We start from the raw sequence: 18,742 nt of genomic DNA, 5'->3' as shown, positions 1-18,742 counted from the left end.
TAGAGTGGTTTCACAGTACCAACCCCTCTACTAAATCTAAGGGCGTCTCCATTGGGATTCACAAAACATGCAAGCTTAACGTATTGGACTCTGCCATTGACCCCCTGGGGCGATATGTTTTTCTAAAGACCACGTTGAACGGGTCCAAGTATACACTTGCTAATATTTATTTGCCCAATTCTTCTCAGGTTACCGCTTGTCTGCGTTATTTGAGGGTACTGGAGTCCTTCGCGGAGGGTGCCATAATTCTAGGTGGCGACTTCAATCTGCCTCTGGACCCACACCGAGATGCATCCTCTGGTAGGAGCTCAGTTTCCAACGCAGACTTACGTAAGTTGAAACTTAGACTTGCCTCCATGCACCTACTTGATCTTTGGCGGACTCTACATCCTGACGTCACGGACTACACCTTTTTCTCACATGCACATAATTCCTACAGTAGGATTGACTACGTGTTTGTTTCTCAAACTTTGCTTGATGCCTCCCCGGGTGTAAGCATTGGCCCTCGCGTGTGGTCAGACCACGCCCCACTTTTCTGCTCCCTCCGCTTCTCTGCGATGCCACCCACCTCCCCATACTGGCGGTTGAATGACAATCTCCTCTCTGACACAGTGTGCTGTGCGGAGATCAGGCAGGCCGTCTCTCATTTCCAAATGGACCATGCCACTGACCCGACCTCTCTCCCCACTAAGTGGGAAGCACTCAAATGCGTAATTAGGGGAATCCTTATCAAGCATGGCGCCAGGCTTAAGAAGTGGAGATCACAGCAAATCACCTCACTATTTGCAAAAATTACCACACTAGAGAACTCACATAGACTAGGAAGAGATGCTGTTGTGGGTTTGGAACTCTTGAATACGCGCAAACAATTGCTGGCGCTACTAGATCAGGCTTCCTTACGCTACAGGGATCGATACCTGAAGAGATCGTATGAGTACAGTAATAAGTCCAGCTCCCTGTTGGCCTGCACCTTACACCCACGACAGGGTTTGCACTCTATCTTATCCATGCGCTCCCCTGGCGGTAAAATAGTACATTCAAACTGACATTTTGGACTCTTTCCACGACTACTATACGAAGCTTTATAACCTGGATTCCCCTGACACCACATCTTCCCCTCTGCACGTCCCCACGGCTTTAACCGAATATCTAGACAGGACCCCCTTGCCATCCATACCCCCTGGGCTTCGCTCTACCCTTAACTCTCCCTTCACCATTGAGGAGCTCACTAGAGCCATCAAAGCCACGAAAAACGGTAAAACCCCAGGCCCAGATGGTTACACGGCTAGGTTTTTTAAACTTTTTGCCCCTGAACTCGCCCCACTGATGGTAGCTGTCTTTAACTCTATCTCCCCCTCCTGTCCCTTTGCCCCTCAATCCCTACTAGCACATATTTGCCTTATATTGAAACCAGGCAAGGACCCTTCCTTGCCTGGGAGTTCCCGCCCGATCTCCTTGTTGAATTGTGATATTAAACTTTATGCCAAACTATTAGCCCTACGCTTTCAACCTCTACTGCCGAATATCATACACAATGACCAGGTTGGGTTTGTCCCTTTGAGGGAAGCGAGAGATAACACCTCCAAGACTATAGCCCTGATCGATCATGTTCGGAGGGTGGGGATGCCGGCCTGCATACTCTCGTTGGACGCTGAAAAGGCGTTTGACAGGGTAGGCTGGCACTTTCTCCACGCCTTCTTGACCCGATTAGGGCCTGTTGCCCCATTTATATCCAAAATTATGGCCCTATTCTCATCTCCCTATGCCCGCGTGTGCGCCAATGGCAGACTCTCCGATCCTATTAAAATCTCCAATGGCACCCGTCAGGGTTGCCCCCTATCTCCTTTACTTTATGTGATCACAATGGAACGTCTAGCTTCTGCCATCCGCACAAATATCTCTATACACTGAGTAACGATGGGTCCTAATGAATACAAGACGGCGTTATACGCTGATGACCTCCTCCTGTATCTAATGCAACCGGACCTTTCGTTGCCCCGTCTTATGGAGGAGCTCTCCATTTTCAGCTGTCAGTAATTTTAAAGTGAACTACGACAAATCGGAATTGCTTAACATATCCCTCCCTAATAAAGTAGTATCCTCCCTTCGTTCGCGCTTCCCTTTCTCTTGGCAACCTTCCTCCCTTAAATACTTAGGCGTTCACATACCCTCCGATCTATCCCGTCTCTATGACCTTAACTACTCCCCGCTGCTACACTGGGCAAGGGTGGACCTCCAGTCCTGGAGTTCCCGCCCCTTGTCCTGGTTCGGACGCATGAATGTGATTAAGATGGATGTTCTACCTAAATTCCTATACCTCTTTCAAACGGTTCCCATACGCCTGCCCCGCTCCTTTTTTCTCACCTTGCGGCATATTTTCCGCAGGTTTGTTTGGAATGAGGCCAAACCAAGACTGAACTACCGCCTTTTGACGCGTCCCATATCTGGGGGGGGAGCAGGCCTGCCTGATTTTCTCCTGTACTACAAAGCGTCTCTACTAGCCAGGACACTGGATTGGTTTCATAGCGCCCCCCATAAACAATGGGTGACCTTGGAGTTCGTGACCTCGCCACTATGCCCCAAGGCGGCGCTGTGGTCCCCTCTACCGGAAGTGGGTGGCAGCGCAGAGTGGCCCCTCCTTGTTTACTCAGTTCTATGGTGCTGGCATAAATCCCGTACTCCACTGCAGCTATCCTCCCTACCCAGCCCCTTGACTCCCATAATGGACAATCCTCACTTCCCCCCTGGTGTCCATGCTTCCTCCTTTTTGGGTTGGGACCGACAGTTTTGGCCACAGCTACGCCATATTCTATGCGCTACTAGCATGATCTCCTACCAGGCAATTGTCACACAGGGTTCCCTAGACGGACGGGCCTGGTTGCCATACCTTCAACTGACTAGCTACTACCGCTCCCTACGTTCCATTCCTGACATTTCACGGGCCCTCACCTCTTTTGAACAGCTGTGTACTGCTTCCACACCGCCCACGCATCTTATCTCCTTATTTTACCATATGCTCCTCTCCCACTACTCCACATTCTTACCTTCTTACACTCACGCCTGGATCAGGGATGTAGAGTCCGCCATGACTGCCACAGATTGGGATAAGGTCTTTATATTCACGCATCGCTTGGCAATGTCTTGTAAACTGCAGGAGCGCAACTATAAGCTGCTTACCAGATGGTACTTTACTCCGGTGCGATTACACCACATGTTCCCCTCGATAACGCAGACCTGCTGGAGGTGCCTTAACGCTGAGGGTACCTACTTACATATGTGGTGGTCCTGCCCCCTGGTTAAGGGATTTTGGGAGATTGTACTAGATATTTATGACAAAGCTCATGCTACGACCACACCGAATACCCCTGCTTTGACCCTACTAACATTAATTCCCACTTCAATCTCGAAAGCAAAGAAATCTACCTTGAGATTCTTCCTATTTGCAGCCAGACAAGTTATCGCGGCTCATTGGAAGTCCACCAAGTGCCTTCTTTAACAATGTGGTTGACTTGCATTAACGATACTATGCGCATGGAAGAAATGGTGGCTATAGATGCAGACCGCAACAAATCCTTCCGAAACTTATGGTTACCATGGATATGCTTTCAAGACTCAGTTGCTTTCCCTGCCCTGTTGACCTCAGCACCATAGCCGGGATTAGTTTTATCACTATGCTCTGTTGACATCGTATGTTGTAGACCAGGCTATGTCTCAGAAACCTACTTGAGGTCCCCACCTGCCCTCAGGGGCAACCTGGTCGTTCTCGTACCATACCACTTTCTGTATTTGTATTGTGTTGTCCTTGTTTTGTCTTGTCTTGCGTCCACTGATCTGTCTTCCCCCCCCCTCCCCTCTACGTCTAATGAGGTATACGGAGCCGTACGGCACAGCTCAGTGGCGGGTGATCATATGCTCTTTATCGCTCTAAGCTCATCATTGGTTTCTATGGCTCGAAGATACCCCCCATGTAAGGAGTCATTTGATTGTACTGGGTCCTGCGGACCAACTTACCTGTATACCTGTATATCCCCTGAAAATGTGCTATGTATTTTATATATTTTTTCCCTTGTTTGAAATGAATAAAACTTTATTTGACAAATTCATAATTAATAATCTGCCCAACGAGAACACTATGGGGCTTATTCACACAGCTGCCCAAGGATCTAGCCGTAGCTTCTAGCTTCGGCCCCAGGACCCCTTCGGATCAGTAACACCGAGGGGCTGCTGTATGGGCTATTCACTATAGCTCCCGAAGCCAAGGTGAAAGCCAAAGCTGGCCGAAACAGCCAGCCATTGGCCGGCCAACAGCCTGCTACTGACAACTGGGCGGAGCCAGCCGTCATCTCACGGCTTGCTCAGGCCACTTGCAGAGAAAGATCAGCGTCCCCTGGTTACCAAGTAACCAGGGATGCTGATCTGTCATTACTCTCCCGGACGCTCCGGGAGTCTCCCGCTATTAGATAGCGACTCCCGGCCGCCCGGAGAGAGACACTTTCTCCCGGAAAGGTTTACTCTGCTCCATCGAGCAGAGTAAACCTTTCCCTGCTCTGTTTTTTCTTTTTATTTCTTCTGACATTGGGCCGCCGTCAGTAAAAAAAAAAAAACAGCATAGGAATGCATAGCTACATTCCTATTGGCTATTTCACTTTGCAATAGCCAATAGCAAACTAGCTATTGCACCCGCCCACTGCTGCTGTCAATCAGATCCTCTTCTAGTGATTGACAGCTGCAGAGGGTGGGTGCAATATCCTGCTTGCTATTGGATATTGCAAATTGAAATTGCCAATAGGAATCAATGTATGCATTTCTACGCTGATTTTTATTTTTTTTTATTCTGACTGCAGCAGCTGTCAGAATAGTAAAAAAAAAAACAACTTGCAGATAGCAAAGAAGCTATTGCTTCCTCTGCTACCTGCCATCATTTCAGGGGGGTGCTCTCTCTACCCTGCATTACAATGAGAGCTTAGCAGAGCCGGAGGTGATATGAAAGCCGACTCTGCTGAGCTCTCATGGTACTGACAGTTCAGCGTCCCCTGGTTACTTGGTAATCGTTTTCTATTTTTTTATTTCTACTCTTTTTAACTGTTTTTCTATTCTGCTCGGTACCACAGAGCTATTCACTCACTGCTGTTCGGCCCCTATGAGAATAGGCCGAACAGCAGCGAGTATCCTGCCAGAGGTTCGGCTCAGCGAATCCAGATGTTGGATCGGCTGAGTCGAACTCCTTCTGCACTTCGGGTCGGCCGAACATGCCGAGCATGTTCGGCCGACCCGAACCCAGCCGCAGCTGATTTCAGTCGGTGTATGGCTGAAATCAGCCGTACAAGCCTGAAGTGAATAGCCGAACAGCCTTCGGCAGCTTTGTGAATAACCCCGTATATTAGCAAGAATACAGAACATCCCTAATCTGCAAGAACAATTGAGAGACAAGTGACTGATATGGCACAAAATATAAGAAAGATGCAAGTTGCTGTTTTAAAGCAAGCTTCAGTGTTTAATGTTGCAATTGATGAAAGTGTTGACATAAATGACATGGCTCCCCTGTTGTTGCAAGATACTCTGCTAATGACCATATTTATGAAGAGTTGTGCTGCTTAATATCAGTGCCAAGTACTACAAAGGAAGAGGATATTGCAGCTTTCTCTATTATTTTTCCCAAACAGAAGGCGTTGGCATGACAAAAACATTTTTATGTGACAATGGATGGTGCACATTCAATGACAGGAAAACATAAAAAAATTATGAAGCTCCTTGAAGACCATATTGGCCTTTCAGTATTGAATTACTGCATTATACATCAAGAAAATGTATGTGCAAACATTTCTGATGCATCTCTTAACTCCATGATGAACATCATTGTGGCTATCGTCAGCTTCTTAGTTTCTCGGTCATCATTAACACACAGGTAGTTCAAGACTCTTTTTAGAAGATCTTGCAAGTTACATCGAAGACTTCCCTATTCACAGTAATGTTTACTAGAATAACAAGGGAAAAGTGTTGAGTACTTGTGTTGCCTGCTTAGATGAGATAAAAACATTTCTCCATGAGAAAAAAAAGCAACAATACTTAGAGTTTTCAGACAATGATTGGCTTTCTAAGCTGATGTTCTTAACTGCCATAACAGCATATTTAATTATATGAATCTTCGACTTCACGGAGAAGGACAAACCATTATGGATCTCTATGAATGCTAAAAGGCATTTACTTGTATGCTGAAAATGTTTTCACATGATATTCGGAAAAAAAAAATCAAAAGCTTCTTTTTTTCCCCGCAAAAAATATCAGATTGTAGTCATGTCAATATGACTGAATTGAAGAAGTACCCAATTTCAGGATTTTGAAATACATGGGCCCATGTTTATCATTAAGACAGATATTTATGATGTTAATAGCAACCAGTTGGACTCCATTTTTGAGTGGCTCAGTATTGCCAATTTTGAAATGCAACACATTGAGGTTGATTTACTAAAGGCATGGAACATGTTAACTTTGCAAGAATTTAGCTTAGTAAATATGGGGAAGAGCAAGCTGTTCTGCCTTCAGTCATCCAATCATGTGCAAAATTCCCGAAATGTTTTTCCTCACATAGCTTGGTGAATATGGTAAAAATCACTTTGTAAAGAATGCCCAATGATAAGTGAACATTCCCTTTTAAAGTGAAAATTATTTTGCAAAGGGAATATGCTTAAATCCTTAAGTAAATCAACCCTTCTGAATTCAAATCCTCCACATTTGTTTTATTTTTTATTTTTTTATTTCTTTGTCCTATCCCCCCCACCCATCTCCCTACATTTCTCTGTCCTATCCCCCTCCATCTCCCTGCATCTCTGTCGTATCATCCTGCATATCCCTGTCCTATCCCCCCCATCTTCCCCACCTCCAAGACTCATATCCCCTTTAGCATAGAGGAGAGAAACCCAGCTGTCAATCACCGCCCATATCCCCCTCCATCTCCCTGCATCTCTCTGTCCTATCCCCTTCCATCTCTCTGTCCCATCCCCCTCCATCTCCCTGCATCTCTCTGTCCCATCCCCCTCCGTCTCCCTGCATTTTCTGTCCTACCCTTCATCTCCCTGCATTTCTCTGTCTAATCCCTCCCCGCCTCTTCCCTGCATTTCATTATCCTGCATGTCCCTCATCTCCCTGCAATTCTCTGTCCTATCCCCCTCCATCTCCCTGCATTTCTCGGTCTAATCCCTCCCCGCTGTTCCCTGCATTTCATTATCCTGCATGTCCCCCATCTCCCTGCATTTCTCTGTCCTGCACCCATCTCCCTGCATTTCTCTGTCCTCCCCCATTACCCTGCATTTTTCTGTCCCGCCCCCCCATCTCCCTGCATTTTTCTGTCCTGATATAATAGAAGTCACCAGCTCTAGAAGATATGTGCAAGAAGTAAAGCACTTTTTATTAAATCGTCACATGCGTCAAACAGCCAATGTTTCGGGGCCAAGCAGGGTCCATAGGTCACTATGTCGCCCAGAAGAAGGGTCCCTGCGTGACCCGGAAACGTTGGCTGTAAGACGCATGTGATGATTTAATAAAAAGTGCTTTACTTCTTGCACATATCTTCGAGAGCTGGTCACTTCTATTATATCACCAGTAATTCCCTCGCAGCACACATCATTTAAAACAAGTGTAAGTTTATCATTACTTTACCACTTACCATTGATCTATGCAAGCTGTTGACTATACTTCAAACTTAACAGAATACCCTTGTTGTTTATTTATTACTATTATTCTAGTTGTTTTTTAGTAGTTAGTTACAGCATTTTCTAACTAAATATTGTTTGTTGTTATTGAGAGTGTAAAATGTTTGTTTTATAAAGCGGCACTCTCAATTTCTTTGAAAACATTTTAAGCATACTATGCACAATAGGTTGCCTTTCCCTGCTTCACTGGTTTAAATATATATTTAGTAATAATAATAATAATAATAATAATAATTATGGTAACATCCATTGTAAATGTATACTCACAATGCTAAATTGCTATGCAGACATCTATGTTCTCATCGACTTACACAAATTTGAAAACTGAGGTGTTACTATGCTAGATTAGAGTGCATGAAGTGATTTGTGATAAAAAGACAAGCAGTAGCAGTTTGATATATGGGAGTCACTCATGCACAACTTGTAATTTTCCAAATTTTGAAACTATCTGTGACCTAAAATGTGCCCTCTCATCATTATGCATGAATTAAATAATGCCCTTGGAAATCTGTTCTTACAGAGTTATTAACAGCATTCTGTAGCAGAGTCTTTATCAGATGCACAGCAATGTGTTATCAAGCCTAAAATAAAGATGTGTTGAAGGTGACACAAGCAACACAATTGAGGAGAGTCTTTTGTGATTTCTTTTCACTTACTTTTCTGGATTATATTCTAAAAGACAATGTATGGTCTAAGAACTTTGTACAGTGCTGTGGAAAAGTATTTGCCCATTTTCCATTTATTGCATTTTTTGCAGACTAAAGTGTATAAGCGCTTTCTTTCCATTTTAATATTATATACATGAAAAATAACACCTTAAAGTGGAAATTTACCCCCTTTGACTAAAAATCAGTATACTGCTCTGCATGCTGCTATGAAATCATCTTACATTCATTAGCTAAACAAACATGTTTTATTTTACTTACAATTTCTTTTTTTTCCACATCCTGGTCTACTTTGACACAAATTATGTAATTGTGCCCAAGTGTTGCATCCTGGGAAGGTTACATCAGCAGAGCATTGCTGGGAAATCTCATCCGTAATCTCATGAGACTTCAGGGAAAGGCATTTCCCTCCCCTAAGATGATGTGCATGTTCACATGTCCCAGTCACATGTGCCAGAGTTCTAGGAAGTAAAAGGAGAAATATTAAATCTGTAATTGTGCCCAAGTCTTGCATCCTGGGAAGGTTACATCAGCGGAGCATTGCTGGGAAATCTCATCTGTAATCTCATGAGACCTCAGGGAAAGGCATTTTCCTCCCCTGAGAGGATGTGCATGTTCACATGTCCTAGTCACATGTGCCATGTGAGTTCTATGAAGTAAAATGAGAAATATTAATATGCCCTTAGTAAAAATGGCCACTGTCAGAGGACTGGGGAAGAAACGAAAATCAGGTATGCAAAAAATAAAAAGCCAGCAATTACCTAGAAGTATGTGTTTCTATATTGTCATTACTAAACCTTGTTTAAATGTGTCTTTGTTGTTATTTTGAAGATACGGGCAAAGTTCCTCTTTAATGTTTAAAGTTTATCTGTAGTCAAACCTTTTTTATTAGAGTAGGGGATGGTTAAAACCCCTGTCAGGTTTTTGTTTGCAATCTGTGTCCAATTTGGGAGATCCCCTTCACTTTGTGCCCTGGTGATGCAACAGGGGTAGAGTGGAAATCTTTCCAAAGCTCTTAATCAGCAGTCAGCAGAATAAGTGAATCCATTTTAATAAAACCCCTCCTGTTCCAGTGAAAACTCAAAATATTGGGATTTTGTCCTCACTCCCGTCCAGTGGTAAATGTTATCAGGATAAATAAATCTCCCTACTTGGGACAAAGACAACAATTGAAACCTGACAGGTTCTTACCTTAACATATTATATCCAAAACAAAAACGTGGCTTAAGTGACTGATATCTTGGGCAAAATGTTGACACCAGCCAAAAGGAGCTATAGTATTGTAGAATGAGAGGAGGAGGAGAGGAGCAGGCTACTGAGTGGGCACTGGAGACTTTGGGATACTATCTACTAGGATGTTGCTTTAGAATAATCATGTTAATGGATGGCCCAAGCCAAAGAATGAAATCTGATTTTGTTTTATGCAACGGAACGCTCCCAAAACACACTTTTGCATCTGGTCTACCTCAATTCCAAGCTCTAGAATTAAAACTGATACCTACACCATATAGTGCAGGTGTAAAAGTCATGTGTCCACAAACCTTTGGTCATATCATGTATGTGCATCATTATTGTATTCTTAACATAATTTTCCAGTAAGTTGTTTAAAATGAGAAGCAGCAGTACTTTGAGTGGTCAGGACTCTCAGAAGGCAAGGTAAGGACGGTAGTCTCTAAAACCCCTGGCAATATGTTAACTGAATAGTGATTCTCTTATTTCCCTTCGCAGGAATTTAATCCATGGATTTGCATGATTTTTTACTAAACCTCAGCTCATCAATTTAATTTGAATATGTTCGTGGTTTTACAGTTTTCATTGGACTTTGTTTAGTGCTTTTTAATGTCATGTGTAGCTGTAAATGGAAGATCATCCATGCCTGAAAAACAAAGTGCAGGATAAGAATAATCAGACTGAAAAATAACATATCAGGAGATTTTACAAGTAGTTTTTTTTTGCTGTTTTTGAGATATAAGTACCTTGTTGAATAAACTTAAAGTGTATTCCTGGCAAACATTATTTTAGATGAAGTAGGCAGTGGTGGACCTATGGAACAACGGGCCCTGGTGCAAGAGCGGGCCCATGAGTGCTCTACAAGAGGCTGGGGGGGAGGAAGAAGTGGGGGGGGTTGGGGGCCACAGGGTGTGCTGCTTCTCAAATGTGCGGACTGGGGTGTCCAACGTTTGTACTGAAGAAAACTAAAAGGGGAGGGGTAGAGAAGCGCCAACAACCTAGTATGGATCAGCAGGCAGGTGGAGGGAAATTCAAAGGAAGTTCTTAATGTTATACTCACATCTGGGTGAGTTATTGGTGGCTTCTGGAGGAGAATTTCAGGAAGGTGGCGCTGTATGGCGGAGTATCAGCACTTCTGATCGGGCATCAGGAGTATCAGCATGTTGGTAGAAATAAATGGATAAGTGGGTGAGTTTTAGGAGTGCGGATATCATGCAGATGAAAATACATAAACTTACCATTGAGTAAGTAATGTTGCGACATCAGCGACAAAGGTCCTTGGTTGGCATGATGTGAAGATCCTTGGTGGGATGGATGGTCTGCTTTAGAAATGTTGTGAATGGTGGTTCAATAGAAGGTGGTTTAAAATATGGTAATGTAAGGCTAGGTTCACACCAGATGCAGTGCGTTGCGATTCTGGCCGGAACGCACTGCATCGCATTGCGGCCAACTCACTTTTTTGTGGGGCAGGAAAGGGTGTGGCAGGCCATTGAAGTGAATGGCACCGTAGCCACGCCTTCAGGCTGCAATGCGATTGTCCGCACGGGATCGCAAGGCACATTGTGCCTGCGGTCCGCTCCGGTGCGATCAAAATAGTGCTTGCAGCATTTTGATCGCACCGGAACGCAGGCACAATGTGCCCTGCGAACCCGTGCGGATGATTGCATTGTGGCTGGAGGGCGTGGCTATGGTGCCATTCACTTCAATGGCCTGCCACGCCCCTCCTGCCCCACAAAAAGTGAGCCGGCCGCAATGCGATGCACTGCTCTCCGGCCAGAATCGGACCGGAACACACTGCATCTGGTGTGAACCTAGCCTTAATCTGCATCCTGTGATGGCAGAGAAAAGCACTGCAGGGGGAGAGAGAGGTGGAGAGGAGCTGTGGACGGAGGTATGGGTGATGGCCGTAATCTGATCTGGGTCAGTACGAGGAGGGGAGTTAGTGCAGGATGGACGAGTGTGTGGCAGGCTGCTGGACGAGTCACAGCGCTGCCAGGCTAGAGAGGTCTGTGAAATTAGGGGAGGGGGGAGTGAATCCTGCGATGTGTGGCATATCTGTGTGACAGCAAGAGATTGCCTGGCCTGCAGTGCGGCTTGTGAGCAGAGAGAGCAGGCAAGGGGATGATGTGGCAGATCGGAACCAAGGGCGAGAATAGTGCCGGGACCGTTCCCTCGCCGGGTGCTTGAAGGCTGCTCTGCCTCACTGCCGTGCAGCCGGCTAGACGGACGGTTCGGCGGCTGGACAGCCCCCCACCATCTCTTTCCCTACCGTGCCGCTGGTCTGGTGCCTGGGTCTGCTGGGCCCCTCCAGGCTCAGGCCCCGGTGGGGCTGCACCGGCGGTAGTTCTGCCCCTGGGAGTAGGGAAGGATGTCAGGTTTTTATTTTTGTCCAGGGCACCATTAGAGAGATTTTCCTTTATATTTTGTCCCAGTGACAATGGTTTCCCCAGATAGGTGAAGGAAAAATCTGCGACATGGACACAAACAGCAATAAAAATCTCACAGGAATCTAGCCTACCCCTAAAAAAATGTTTGATTTCTGTCTGTATTGCTATTTTCTCTCTGGTGAAACATTTGTCAACATGTGATTAAGTGAAGTGAAAATATCTGTAAAGGTGCCCATACACTGCACGATTCTCGTACGAGAATCGTGGGAAATCCCACGATCGTACGAGAATCGTGCAGTGTATGGAAGGCGTGCGACCGTTTCTACTGTACGGTCGCATGTCTTCCGTCGAAACAGCAGGCTAGAAAACCCGCCGGGAATCGTACGATTCTCGGCGAGTTAGTGGCCTGCTGGTTCGACAACTGCCGAACGGGCTGGTGTGCGCACGCGCACACAGCCCGTTTGCAGTCATCTTAAGCCCGTCCCTCATTGCAGTCATCGTAAGTCCGTCCCTCAGGGGGGCGGGCTTGCGATAATCGAGAGTACGATCTGCCTGTCCAAGATGGGCAGATCGTACGTTTTTTTAATCACTTTACTAAGGTCTTGCGATGCTTGTACAGTGTATGGCCACCTTAACAGGGCACAGAGGGCTGAAGAGGGAGCTCCCCCATGCAGCTGTGTAGGATCATCTTGGAGAGTGTTATGTTACTAGCATGAAGCAAGTACCATTTAAAAAAGGATCAAGGGAGAAGAGCATAAGGCAGTGCCAAAGGGGATGCCAAGGAATCCATTTTTGTGAACTGCCTGTAGTTCTGTTAGTAGCAGGACCTCCAATTAATGGGATAGTGGACCCTTCTTTAATACTGAACTGTTAAGTAAAAGTTGAAAGTGGCCAAACATTGTGGAAAAAGACTTACAGGGCTATTCACAAAAGGGTGAAGAGTTTGGAGAAGGCAGGAGAAGTGAACAATCTAGGACAACATACCTGAACTGGAAAGTAAGAATTGCAGAATTTTTCCAGATTAGCTAGATCAGGGCCCAAAATTTCAAGTCCTGAGCTACTAACTAGGCCTTAAAAGTTACTCGCCACCAGTTGCCCCACCTAACCCCTACCCTGCCCCGGCCTTAAATCTGCCAGGTCAGCAGTGTGACGCAGAGTACATAGATCAGTAACAATGCACACTACAGAAGTCAGTGGTGCAATGCCGAATACAGAGGCCAGCTGTCTGACGCACAGTACAGAAATCAGTAACAACGCAGAGTGCAGAGGCCAGTGGTGTGATGCACAGTAGAGATCAGCAGTACAGAGGTCAGTAATGTAACGCACAGTACAGAGGTCAGCAGTACAGAGGTCAGTGTGACACACAGCGCAGAGGTCAGCGGGGTAAGGAAGAAAAAAAGGGACTTACAGTGCCCTTAGCTGATGGTATTCAGGTGCCCTCTTCTTTCTCCTGGTGGTGGTGGGGAGGGCGGTACAGAGATCCTGAATGTATGGAGATAAAACTTTCTTTTCCTGCGCTGCCTACATTTCTGGCGGGGTGTCTCACTGTCTCTGCAGTCTTCCTCCCAGCCTGGCAGCTGAGGTGGGCGGATGAAACTGCAGAAGACAGCCGCAGGGAAGACAATGGAACTGAATGTTATCGAGGGGGTGCGCCGCCGGGAGGACCATGGATGGGACACTACCGCTGCGGCGATTGCTCGCTTCTGTTCTCTCATCTCCTCGGCCGCTCTGTAGCTGCAGCTATAGAGGAGGAGAAGAGAGAACAGAAGTGAGCAATCGCAGCGGCGGTAGTGTCCCATCCCTGGTCCCGTCAGCGGGGCACCCCCTCGTTGACAATCAACTCACCCCCAAGCAAATTTCACTCACCAATTGCGAGGGGGCGAGTGGAAATGTTCAGGCCTGAGCTAGATTGTTCACTTCTCCTGCCTTCTCCAAACACTTCACCCTTTTGTGAATGGCGGTGTTAAAGTTTACAAAAAGTAAAGTTACTTGTTATCCCAACCAGTATGTGAGACTGTCTAACACATTGCATGTTCAATAAAGAAAATATATTTTGAATATGTACAATAGAATATTAGAACCTATTTAAAAAACAAATCCATATGTCTTAAAATTAAATAACACTGTCAATGTTTAAGGAAAAACCTTTTTTTAAAAGTTTCATTCTGTGATCAAATATACTAATAAAATGTGCTTATTTCAGCATAAAAAACTAGACAAAATATTTTCATGAAATGTATTGCCCAGAGCAATACTAAAAACTAAGTACTCACAGATCTGAATCCCTCAACACAAGGTCAAATCTCCTTTAAACACATCACATTTGTAAAAAGAAAAGTACTGTAATTAAACTGAAAGCTAATTTGATACAGTCAAGAATTTATGGAACATACACAATTTTTCATAAAGTTTTACAGTTCTAAAGTAACTGTCAATGAATTGGATTAAAAAAACGAAAATGCCTGTGAAAAACGTTTTAGTAAGCTTTTACAGTGACATAATGCTTAGCAGTATTTATTGTGGCCATTTCTGCCAGACTTGTCCATTTATTATTTTTCCATATGTGAAATGTACAGATTTCTACAAAAATGAATTCATATCTGGCAAATCTACTTTTCTTATGCATGGTCATTTTTTAAATAAAGTAAAAAGTGTCATCTTTTAAAACTTTAGATGCCATTCCATTCTCTTCCCTAGGGAAGCATTGGGATGAATGAGTAGCAGGCTTGCTTCTCAGTTTTGGGTCTCCAGGTCAATTTCACATTTTTTCTCCCCAAATTATATGAGCTTCCTTCCACAATATAAAAAATATAATATTAGGTAATTTGGCTTCCATCTGCTGTTAGTATGTGTATGAATGTCAAAGGGACATTAGCTGTGAGCTCTTTTTGGGGACAGGGAAAGATGTTTTCCATAAAGAGCTGTGTAATATGTTACATAAATACTAAAATTACATTCCTTAACCATGAGCCAAGTGCTTTAATAGCTTCCCTATGCTTGAGTTTTGCATGTAGAGGCTTACGGAAAAGCGAGGGAAATATTATCCATCTAAGCGTCTGGGGTCCAAACCACAGATAGAACCCTTTGCACTACCATATAAAGATATGCTTTGTTACCTGAGGCCTGGTAATACTCGGAACAGAGCTTATTGAGTTGTAACCACAGGGTGATTTTATTGCCATCTTTATAAATCATTTACTTATGTATTCAAGTACAGAGGCTGAAAGGTACTGCTGAATAATGGTATCAATAAATACATGCTTCACATTTAAAGTCCAAGTAAAATGTTTAATGTCATTTTGAATAGTGCAGGGAATGTTACAGTCTGTCAACTTTTTTATTGCCATCTGCATCCTGGTCAGGATAGGAAGTGATGGAAAAGTTCTCTGATGGGGACATAGACAAAACAAAATGTAATTTTAGTTGCATGAGAATGGGTTAGAAACTCTGATGTTTTTATTGTTGTTTATACTTTTCTGTTCAACTGCTCACCCCATGGGGGTCACATACAGATTTAAAAACCTGACAGAAAGTCCTTCTCATTCAATCAAAAGGTAAAAGAAAAAAACTGTTTTGAGTTGAGTTTAAATATATACTCACCAATTTGGGCAAACAAGCATGTCAAAACATAACATTCCTTTCTTCTATATGATACACAGACACAATTTTCTCAGTGACCTTATTCTGATGTGCTTCCAACAAAAGTAGATCAACATTTACTTTAAAGCAAGGGTTATTATCCAATATTATCCAATTACAGCACAGTATTATCCATTATTCAGAATGATTTTCAACTTTAAGCTGCCAATATACTTCTTTTATATTATTCTATGTTATTTAATGTGTAATAGCTCAATCTGTGTCTTTTTAGTCTTTAATTACACCAGGTTTTGTTCATCATTCTGCTTTGATGATCAAGTCAATTTCACATTTCAAAATGTAAACTTATATTATAAAATGTGTTCTGCTTAGTATGAAGAAAAGATCAGCATAGTCTAATTTTCATTACAGGAAAGCTATAATTAGTGATGAGCCAAATGTACCTAAGTTCAGTTTGCAGGACATTCACCGAATTGCTGTTACTCCAAGCCCCACCGAAGTCAATGGGAGCTGAATCTTTAAAATCAATTCTGCCAATTTTCAAGGCTAACAGGTAATGGATTGTCAAACAAAGGACGTGGGGAGCAGGGCTCTGCCAGGGAGGACATGTGCCAATGAAAAAAAAACACCCATTGTGTTTGCTGGGCTTCGCTGCCCGTCCTGCGGGCCCGAGACCAGTATCGTAGGTGTCAGCAGAGAGAGGGGAGTGAATGAATCTGGAAGTGATGATGATTTCATCACTTCCAGTTTCTGAGCTGTCATTCCTTGGCAGAGAGGTCAGGGAAGAAGCTGATCAAGCACAATCTATACATATATTATGCAACATAAAAAAATAAAACTGCCACCATTTTATTCTACAGGGTCTCTGCTTTAAAGAAATATGTGCTTTTTGGGTGGTTTGAGTATTATTCAGACCTAAAATGTGTATTTTAACATGTGCACAAAAAACACAAAAATGCCTCTGGCAGCAAAAGGTTAAATTACATGCTTTAGAGATGCCTTTAAGCTAAATGCAGTATTACAGAACATTATGTTTCTATACAACCATAAAACAGAAAAATGTGGGGCTTTTAAGGTGTCAATTCAACAATGGAAGGAACACAAATAAATAATAAATACTAATAAATACTAAAATGGGTATCAACAAAATCTCCCTACCTAGTATTGAATACTTCTCTAAACGACAACCTCCCTGGATCCTACAAGCAAATTTTTTTAGGTCAATAAACTTTTTGATGAACAGTTTTCACATAGCAATGATCCCAATATATTCTTTAGAAAAATATTATGTATTATTGTATGTGCAGCAGGTCCAGCCTTCTACATGTTTCGCCAAAGCATTATCAGGAAGATGGGAGGTGGCCTATAATATTCAAATAGTAAAGAAATGTGTATCTAATCTGCTTATGGAATAACCAACACAACATTTCCAATTAAAATAGGTATTTACACATCAACATAATACAAATACATGAATATCTACCGTTTTTTGAGTGCTTGGTGGTACAGGAATCCAAACATTTGAGAGACGTCCCCCATCACCCATGTAACGCCATGCTCCCTGCCTCCAAGATGGTGGTACGCATTCACAGAACACGCTGGTGGCCAACATGGCCGCCGCACATTCTCAAACAAATTATTATTATGTGTCTGAATACATTTCTCGTATATTCGGACATATAGTAATTCATTAATTTACATGTAGCCCGGGGTCTGTGTTCTGTTTTTTATTTTTACTTTTCTAGATGCACTTACTTGAAAAAAGGGGTCTGCATGACATCCTGACACTTTATTTGTATAGACTCTATTGTAGTTTGACATTTATTGTTTACCTTCTGTTGTTTTATTTGATAAGAATACTTATATTGTGCCTACAAGTTTAATACCTTTGAATAAAAGTGTTATTTTTATCATACTTTTTAATATGTTTCTTTGCGGCTTAACAAAATAGGAGAAAAAAGAAAAGGCTAGTTGCACTCCTTACCGGTATGACCCAGTGATCGGGGAGGGATGCTCGGAATGACTGCGGATGGCGCCGCCAAATACAGATAATTGCAGAAACGTCACCAGCACACCAAATCCTTATAGGATCAAAGTTCGTAGATTTTATTGCAAACTCATGTCAGTTACACAAGCGCTTTCGTAGCCACACAGGGTCCCTTCATCAGGCATAGCAATGACACAATGATAAGAACAGAGAGGGTTTAAATAGACATAAAGCAGTGCAGACACACATTTTTCAGTGACTACCAAGGACTACAAGGCTCTGGCTTGTTACCAGTATTTCCCATGGATTCTGGGACTGCACCAAGCACATCAATACTGAGCAGAGGAGTACCTGCATATACCCCGGATGAGGTAGAAGCCATCCTGTTTCCCTCTGACACCATCAGAGTCTTTGGGAGTGACACCCCAGTTGATCTATGCAGAGAAATTAAGCGCCTTAGAAAGAAGAGGATCGATCTTGAATTACACGGGCAGACTTTATCCGAATATTATAGATCCTTTATCCGAATATTATAGATCCAGGAAGATACCAAGAGGCTTCAGAATTACAAACCAACCTACGATCGAGAGGAACAGACGTGAATTCTGCGAACGCTGGTGTGATGTTGCTACAGAAAACTCCCTTAACTTTATGCTACTGGTAATAGAGGAAGTGAAAGTCCAACTTTGTCAGATAAACAGAGAATTATCGGCACTGGAAGCGACCACTCAAGAAAGATACACCAACAAAGAGGCCTTGACCAGGGACCTAAATAAAATTGATGATGAAGTGACAGTATACGCAGAGAAACAACGCCAGATCAAAAGAGACAAGTTGCGTCTTGTTAACCTTGACTACCAAGAGGGTAGAGTATACCCCTGGCTAACTGGCATCACGCGAGGAGGACCCAGAAACCCGATTCGGAGACGACCGACCCGACAGTATAGATACACCGCAGCTGTATCATCTGGGAGTGACAGACCTACCGAGAACCCGTCATCAGAAAGTGACTCCAATCTACCTGAAGGATCAGCTACACAACATAAAGACATAAGGTTCCCTTTATCACAGGTCACAGACGCAGGAGATCCCGGAGGGGACACAAGGTTAAGAAGTATAGAAACCAGATCTGTGAACAACCGGGGACGTCCACCACGGAGAGCC

This window comes from Nanorana parkeri, unplaced genomic scaffold (assembly GCF_000935625.1).
Source record: "Nanorana parkeri isolate BGI_ZX_2015 unplaced genomic scaffold, ASM93562v1 scaffold718, whole genome shotgun sequence".
Classification (NCBI taxonomy): Eukaryota; Metazoa; Chordata; class Amphibia; order Anura; family Dicroglossidae; genus Nanorana; species Nanorana parkeri.
The sequence above is the reverse complement of the archived record's forward strand: the minus strand, read 5'-3'. Positions refer to the sequence as shown.